This window comes from Oryctolagus cuniculus, chromosome 6 (assembly GCF_051225735.1).
Source record: "Oryctolagus cuniculus isolate XC-2025 breed Fujian yellow rabbit chromosome 6, ASM5122573v1, whole genome shotgun sequence".
NCBI lineage: Eukaryota > Metazoa > Chordata > Mammalia > Lagomorpha > Leporidae > Oryctolagus > Oryctolagus cuniculus.
The window spans coordinates 3910752-3919934 of NC_142872.1; positions in this window are offsets into that span (position 1 = coordinate 3910752).

The following is a 9183-nucleotide window of genomic DNA, read 5'->3' on the forward strand; positions in this document are numbered from 1 at the left end:
TTTATTTTCACTTGGGCCCGGGAAGTGCAGGCACGCGGAGAAGGGACTCGTTCCGTGTGGTATTAGCAGCAAAGCTCCCATCAGGGGTGTTGTGCCCTGAGTTGTTTGGTTCTGATGGGAGTCCAAGTTTTTCTGTTCAGTTCTCATTATCTGTCTTAATCCATTTATTCTCCATATAAGCAAGCAGCTGGCTTAGATTTGAAATAAGATTAGATCCTACCCAGAGGAAAACAGAACAGGGCAACAGTGCGAATTGCTGTCTTTTATGTCAAGGAAATAAGTTGGCCATGTTTGCATTACACTGCTCAGTCCACAAGGGGCGCTGTTAACCACGCTAGGAAAGTGAACATTGCCTCTGTCAAGAAGACCAAGCTCTTGATGCTAACTCCTGGTGAAGCCCCACGGTCACTGCTCCTTCCAGCCCAGCCTGCTTCCACTGCTTCCTTTCCCCACACTCCTTGAAGGCAGAGGAGGACGTGGATATACGCCCACTGAGGCTGAGCGGGTCATGCCGCCTACTGTAACACCAGCATCCCACATGGGCACCGGTTCAAGTCCTAGCTCTGCTCCGGCTCCAGGGAAAGCAGCAGAAATGGCCCAGGAGCTCGTGCTCCCTCCACCCATGTGCCAGACCAGGACTCAGCTCATCTGGAATCTCTCTCTCTATTTCTCTCTAACTGTGCCTTTCCAATAAATAAATATAAACCTTATAAAAATGGGGAAGGTGGTCTACGGCCCAGAGGCAGCTGCTGCTGTGTGATTCCAGGTGTACTCTCGCCACTGCGCCTGTGTGTGTGCAGACATCACACTTCTTATTTTTCTCACATGTGTGCAGATCACAATACATTGTGCACCTCCGATTTCACTTAATATCACAGTAAGAGATTCCACGCTTAGACAAGTGCTGCCCCAGAGCTGGGTCTGCCGTTTCACATGATCAAGTCCACGGAAGAGGTCATGGGTAGTTTTGTGGTTTGTGTTGTTATTTGGGGTGGGGGGTTGGTGTGGGGGGGGGAGGATGCACACACACACACACACACACACGCACACCTGGAAGCTGCCTTCTGTCCAGCCAGAGGACTAGCTGGCTGTGTCGGCCTCCTCTGGGGTCTTCAGCAGTGCTGTCTACAGTGTGCTGACCCGCACACTCCCAGCAGGCTGCGAGCTGTCTGCTGGATTCATGACTCGCCTGTCCCTGGTGAGCACTGCAGTGTTGTTAACTCCTGTGTCGGGGACTCCACACCCCCACTGACTGGAAATGCCATATTTCTCTTATAGCAAATGCCCAGGGTCTGTGTATGGATTCTTCATTTGCACTGCCATCAATCTTCTGATTATGTGATTTTTCTGGGTTATTTTGATTATTTTGGTTATTCTGATTATTATTATTATTTTGGTTATTCTGATTATTATTCTGGGTTATTTTTTCCCAAATGAAGAAGCTTGTCTTCTCCTACCCCTTTCACTAAAAATACATCAATTGCCTGATTCTCTCTCTCTCTCTTTCTCTCTCTTTCTCTCCATCACTTGTACTGTGCTTACCAGAGTCTAAGTCTTTACAGATGTTAACTCATTTTTGTAACGGCTCCCTAGGCACATTGTATTATCATCCCACTTACTGATGACGACACAGGGTTCCAGAAAGGCCAAGTATGTCAGCTGTGACATGCTGGTTAATGAGCTTGTGGCTTTCAGTCTTCGTAACCAAGGGCAGGTGTGTCTCTCTGCTCGGTGAGGTTTTCTCTTGTACGCTGTGGTTGGCTTCCTATTTTTGTTCCTGTGGATCCCACACCCTCTGAAGTTCTTTCCTCAGCTGTACCTCGGGTTTTCGCCACTCGTCGTGTCCATTGATGGACTGCTGCTCTCACCACGGGAGGCCAGGGCACTGGTTTCCGGTTTGCGTGGTGCCCCCTCTGAGAGCTGGACTCGCGTCCTGAGGTTTCTAGGAATATGGCTTTCTTCTCCTCCGCTAATCGGTTTGCCTCTCCTGTCCATCGCTCACCTGGCATCTGCCTGTGCATTAGCACTTCCACAACAATGCGGCCTGTGCCCTGTGTGGGTGTCCTCACTGCAGATCTCCGCTTGCGTGGAGAGCGCTCGGTCAAGAAGGAACCTCAGACGTCGGAAGGTCTTCTCTCTCCCGTCTGCTAGCCATGGCGTGCTTGTGGTCAGTTTGTTTTAGGATTGCAACTCCGAGACCGAGTTTAATTGCTGAGACGTGATAGGTGCTTATCAAATTTGTACTGTCCACAGAAGTCAGCTGGAGGCTGGACCGACACACAGCACCTGGGGACGTGTGCCCTGTTCTCTCACTCCTCCTGATTATTTTTCTCACGGAGCTGCTTTTTTGCTACCGCACGTTCTGCCCTTGAGGCTTGTTTTGTTTCCATATGTTCACGCCTTTCCTGTTGTCGGTAACCTGCACCCTGTCTTCCATAATCTATGTGCTGCGGTCCCACCCTACCTATGGACGCCCCGTCTCCACCATTCTCCCGATGCTTGCTTTTCTCTCTGAGGCCATCCTCCCCTTCCCCCACACACTGGCTCATTCCCACCACCATGTCTGCACTGTGGGTTCCCTTGAGGGCTTCCCCAAGTTCTTCACCTTGCCCTGTGTCCACCCAAGTCCTGTTCACTCTTCATGTTGTGAGCTCAAGGTTCATCTCCATCAGAAACATTCCCAGACTCCCAGTCTTTGTTCCCATGCGTTTTTCTTTTTTTTTTTTTTAAGATTTATTTATTTATTTATTTGAAAGAGTTACACAGAGAAAGGAGAGACAGAAAGACAGATAGAGGCAGAGAGAGAGAGAGGTCTTCCATCCGCTGGGTCACTCCCCAATTGTCTGCAACAGCCAGAGCTGTGCCGATCCAAAGCCAGGAGCCAGGAGCTTCTTCCCGGTCTCCCATGTTGGTACAGGAGCCCATAGCCTTGAGCCATCCTCTACTGCTTTCCCAGGCCATAGCAGAGAGCTGGATCAGAAGAGGAGCAACCAGGTCTCAAACTGGTGCCCCTATGGGATGCTTCAGGCCAGGGCGTTAACCCACTGCGCCACAGCACCAGCCTAATCGTGCATTTTTCAAAACACATCTTTAGGGTAACACTGGGTACTTAGTAACACTTTTTTAAATTTTTTTTAATTTATTCATTTGTTACAGAAAGAGAGGAGAAGAGATGGAGAGAGAAAGATCTTCCATTGCCTGTTTCACTCCCCAAATGGACTCAATGGCCAAGGCAGTGCCAGGCTGAAGCCAGGAGCCGGGAGCTTCTTCTGGGGCTCCTATGTGGGTGCAGGGCCTGAGCACTGGGCCGTCTTCCTCTGCTTTCCCAGGCGATTAGCAGGCAGCTGGATTCCAAGCGAAGCTGCCTGGACTTGCGCCGGCCCCCTACGGGTGCCAACGTTGCAGGCTTTGGTTTAGTCCACTGAGCCACGGGTCGGCCCCAGCACTGTTCTGTTCATCGTGACATCCGAGGTAAACTGTGACCTCCACGAGGGCAGCATCTCGGGCTGTCCAGGAGCCCTCTGGCATCTTCCCAATGCTCAGGGTGCAGGAGGCTGGGCTGCCAACTGGTGGCTATCAAACGCCTGTGAACTTGATCTTGTCTGTGGGCTGAAAGCAGCTCTTTAACAAGGGAGCATGAACGCCCTAGGCTGTGCCTGCTGCCTGCTGTTTGTCCCAGCATCCCTCCTGTGCCGTGATGAGGCTGGCTGTGCACACTAGTGTCACCTGGCTGGCGCGACAGGCAAGTTCGTGATATTGCCATGACAGCAATGGATGCAGTGACAGCCAGACGGGCATAAAATGCGGCGCTTTCTGTCTCCAGTCGGAAGCTGGGTTGGGGCCGGGTGCTCTGGCTCTGCTGCTTGGATGTCAGCTCAGCAGAATTCTGCTTCCATAAATAAGCAACGGGGAGGGCCACACTTGTCCTGTCCCAGGGGAGGCTGGGAGATGGAGGATGTCTCACGCTGAGCCTGAGCGAAGATGGGACTCTTCAGTTAGGAAAGAGAAAGTGGGGGTGGGTGTTGGCTGCAGCAGTTAAGTCCTGCCTGTCGTGTGGGAGTGCCTTGTTTGATCCTGGCGGCTCTGCTTCTGACCCAGCGTCCTGCTAATGCACCCTGGGAAGCAGCAGATGACGGCTCAATACTTGGGTCCCTGCCACCCACGTGGGAGACCCAGATGGAGCTCCGGGCTCCTGGCTCTGGCCTCATCCAGCCCTGGCTGTTGTAGCATTTGGAGAGTGAATCAGCAGATGGAAGATCTCTCCTCTGTTTCTGTCTCTGTCTACCTTACAAATAAAATTAAAATGAATTGATTACTTCAAAAACAAACTTTTAAAAGAAAGAAAATAGATGTTCATTGGGTAGGCAACAGCAACATGTGCCATGTATAACCATTTTTAAAGTGAGAGCAATAAAAGTAGACATGGGTCACAGTTGGATAACTTAGAGACTGTTAGAACGGGACTGGTTATCTGTATAGAAAAGTAAAAACAAGGTGTGTTGACTAATTCATACATTCAGTGAGTGTGCTTAAGAATGGACCCTGCAGGCGGGTTGCTGCACCTTTGTAGATTTGAGAAACAAGTCTCAAACAGAACAAGACGGCCAACTAGTTGAGACCAGAATAACCATGTAGGATGGTATTCTTGCCATATTAATTAGTTATGGTGAGATCTGGGCATCTTAGAGTGACAAACAGCATGTGCCGTGTGCAGCCTTTCAGTCAGCACGGGCTGTATTTGTCATGGTGACGCCATGAGACTGTACCTCCTGGTGACGAGGTCTGATCTTAGCCTGTGAAAGTCCAAGTGTGTCCCACAAGGTCCACACCCAAAATCCACTGAGGACCCACTTCTCAGAGCATGGCCTTGTCCTTAAGTGCCTCGGGACTGTAGTAGGTGGTAATGAAGTTGGGTGACATTCTTGAGTTAGAAAGGAGAGGGAGTTCTTGTGTTCTAGTGAACACAGGGGTGAATGTAGATAACAATAATGCACTGCATTTTTTACAAAAATGCAAGAAAGGATTTGTAATATCTCCACAGTGTAGAAAAGGTAAATGATAGAGGCAGTAGATGGGTTTGCTCTGATGTGACCATCACACGATGTATCCACGCATCAGGACATCACATGGTACCCCAAAACATGTACAAATTGTCCCCACTCTGTGCCTTGCCTTTTCTGTGTCTTAATAGTGATTTGATTCACAGAAGTTGGGTATTTTTTTAAAAGATATATTTATTTATTTGAAAGGCAGAGTAACAGACAGGGAGAGCCAGAGGCAGAGAAAAAGAGAGGGGGTGGCGATCTTTCATCCACTGGTTCAAGGCTGGGCCACGCCGAAGCCAGGAGCTTCTTCCAGGTCTCCCACGTGGGTGCAGGGGCCCAAGGACTTGGGGCACCTTCCACTGCTTTCCCAGGAGCATTAGTAAGGAGCTGGATTGGAAATGGAACAGCCAGGACTCGAAGCTGCACCCAGTGGAATGCCAATGCTGTAGGCGGTGGCTTCACCCGCTAAGGATAGCACCAGCCCCAGAAGTCATCTATTTTTAAAAGTTCAGTGCATCCTTGTTTTCCTTGTTTTACGACCAGTTTAAGAAATATTTGCTTATTTCACAGACATAAGATACCCTCCTGAGGTTGTCTCTGATTGCCTTGTTTTTTTTTTTGTTTTTTTTGTTTTGTTTTGTTTTGTTTTGTTTTTTACTGTTAAACGCAGAACCTGTCAGCAATGACTCCATGCTGTGAGGCGGGGATCAAGGCACCTCCAGACAGCAGTCGATGAAGCGTGTTTGTTGAGAGGACTGCCCGTCCTCGTGCCTCCGAGTGAGGCTGTAGCTCTGCACCGCTGATGCGCGAGAGCTGTGGGGGTGCTGGTGCTCCTCTCCCTCCAAAGGGGCTCCAGGCTTCCACAGAGAGAGATGGGCGGGTGGGCAGCCGACATCCACTGGGGCGAGCCCAGTGATCGGATCACTGATCCCACTGCCACGCAACTGTCATCCTCGTATGCTGAGGTGACCGACACTCTCGGGTCCTCGCTCCCTTGAATTGTAAGATCGTGCTGTTCTGCTGTGCTCAGAGCTTTGCACGAGGAAGATGGACGCTGTGAGTCTGGGGCCGTCGGGCACAAAGCTGGTTTCCAGCGATACTGCTGCCGTGTTTATTCCAGGGAGAGCCCGACAGGAAAGACGCATGTACACTTGGAGACAAAGCTGGACTAAACACTTGCATATTCCCATCTACATGGACTTCTAGAATTTTCCAAAATGACTTTGTGTGTAGTTTCTAACTAGACTAGTACCTGAAGACAAATCCCATTTGAAGAAAAGTCTGAGATTAACATGAGCCGGGACTGAGAGGTGACCTCGTCCGTGGACGCTGACAACACCTTCCACTGAGTGAGGTAGTTTAGGGTCTCACGGATCCCTAGCTGATTCCGTACATCAGGTTTGCTCTGGAAAAGTGACCGTGCTTCCTGCGTCCATGGCTGGGCTCTGGCCGACAGGTTATTGTGGTAGGGAAGCAGGAAGCTGTGTGAATCCTGTGTAACCGTGTGACGGCCGTTGGTATCCAAAACAACTCAAATTGAGCTGCCATCCTGGATGTGGGGACTGGGACAGAAGATTCCTTTGGCAATATTGTAGGCATACTACAAATGAGGCCATTTTTGTTGTTTGGGTTTTTGGTATGAACTTGCACGGAGGCGTAAAGGCCTGATGTCTGGAATTTGCATTTTTGTCCTTTTGGACGACCATGAGTGCCAGCACTGACCTGCGTGGTGGGACGACTCACTGCGGTGTGCACGGCCCGATGTCCCCACCTGCGTCTGGCCAGGCACGTGACCCTCACCAGTTCCCGCGGCCTGGTTCCCACAGTAACTTTTCTTGTCTGTGACTCAGGGCCTGCGGCAGAGCTGGCAGGATGCTCCCTGACCTTCTGCAGATGTCGGGGAACGGAGTGCCCCTGTCGGACAGTGCGCCCTGGCCTGCGTCTCCACTCCCTTTTTCCTGGGCTGGCAGCTCTTGCTCATGAGCAAGGACCAAGCGCAGGACGACTGCTTTCTGACCGCAGCATCCCCAGGCATTCGGCAGGAATGCTGTCGGAAGGTCCGAGAGTGTGTCCTGGGACCCCAGGCTCAGTTCCACTGCGATCTGTTGTCGTGGAGATTTTCCGTTATGCGTGAATGCATGATATGTGAAGGTACCTCAGAAACTTGCTGGGAAATGGAATTAAAAGAGAAGTTATTTGGTGTAAAAAGTTTTAAATCCATGCATAGTTTTTTCATCATATCTTTTCCATGAACTTTTTGAACACCCTTTGTATGTTAAGTTCAAACCCAATTAATTTTAAGACTAAATAACCAATAGGAACATTGAAAGTAACAATCATTTAAATTGCTTAAAATGTCCAAAATTTCCAGGACTATGGATTGCAGATAATGTATTCATCTGGTTGATGAAAGCCCACGTAAGAGACAACAAACCGAAGCAGAGGTGCTGTCCCTGGGAGGTGAGGAGCTCCCAGATGAACCCAGGACGAGTGGCCATGAAGCAAAGCAGAAAGGTGGACAGAGACAGAGATCTGCTTCAGAATAGAACTTGTGGAAATGCAGAGTGTGGAGTACAACCAGAGAAGGATGTGACAGCAGAAGAGAAACATGTTTGCACAGCCATTGTCCCGTAAAGCCTCACCGTGTGCAGAGGTGGCTTCCAGGAAAGGCGACGAGAGGCTCTGGGTCTGGGGCTTGCCTCGGGCGGGCACACACTCCAGGCAGGGCGCGTGGCACCCGGGGAAAAGCGTGCGGTGGAGGGGAAGGTGTGAATGTTTAGCAAGGGACAGGGAGAAAACATCTCAGCAGGAAGGGTGGCCAGAAGGCAGCCAGGAGAAATGAAGAGCAAACTTGGAAGGCTTTGCCCAGGCTTGTGGATGAGCACAGGCTGTGGTTTTACTGTAGTGTACAGCCGGAGGGAGTGCTGGCCATCTCCAGAGCTGTCTAATGTGATCACTGGTCAACTGTGATGCAATCAGCTCCAGGCTGCCTGCCGTGACCACTGTCCACTGTGATGGTGGTTGTCTCTGTAGCTGTCAGCCACGACCACTGTCCACTGCGTTGGCGATTGTCTCTGTAGCTGTCAGCCACGGCCACTGTCCACTGTGATGGCGATCGTCTCTGTAGCTGTCAGCCACGGCCACTGTCCACTGTGATGGCGATCGTCTCTGTAGCTGTCAGCCACGACCACTGTCCACTGCGATGGCGATTGTCTCTGTAGCTGTCAGCCACGACCACTGTCCACTGTGATGGCGGTTGTCTCTGTAGCTGTCTACCACGACCACTGTCCACTGTGATGGTGTTTGTCTCTGTAGCTGTCTGCCATGACCATCGTCCACTGAGATGCGATCAGCCCCACGGCTGTCCACCATGACCCTATATTTTAGCTGTGGTATAGAACCCTAAGGTTGTGATATCCCAGCATCCCCATAACTATTTAACATAATTTTGACCACAGCAACAGTCACAACCTCGTCTCCCAGATCTGTGCTGTCAGTGCATCAAGCCACACGCCCCATTCACTGCTCTAAAATGAGATGAGATGCTGAAACTATAAAACATACTTGGTGGCCAAATTCTAATGAAAATAGAGAATTGCTCATAAAATTATAGCTATGTAAATATTAAATACAACTACAGCAGAAAGCTTCCTAAGGAGGCTAATTATAAAGTTTTTCTTTTTTTAGATTTATTTATTTATTTGAAAGAGTTACAGAGAGAGAAGGAAAGACAGAGAGAGATCTTCCATCTTCCGGTTCACTCCTGAGGTGGCCACAAGGCCCCAGGCTGGACCAGGCTGAAGCCAGGAGCCAGGAGCTTCATCTAGGTCTCACGTGGTTGGCAGAGGCCCAAACTCTTGGGCCATCTTCTGCTGCTTTTCCAAGGCCATTGGCAGGGAGTTGGATGGGAATAGAGCAGCAAGACTCAAACCAGCCCCCATATGGGATGCCGCATCACAGGCGGCAGCTCCGTGCTCTGCCCCAGCAGCCCCTGCAGTTTCTCATAGTAGGTGGGACTGAAGAGAGCTTGATCTGGCGGTTTTCAGCTCCAGAACACAGGAAACCATGGGGCAGAGGTGCGGAGGGTGTGGAGATAGAGCCTGGCACTGGACAGATAATAAGAGACAAGACTCACCCA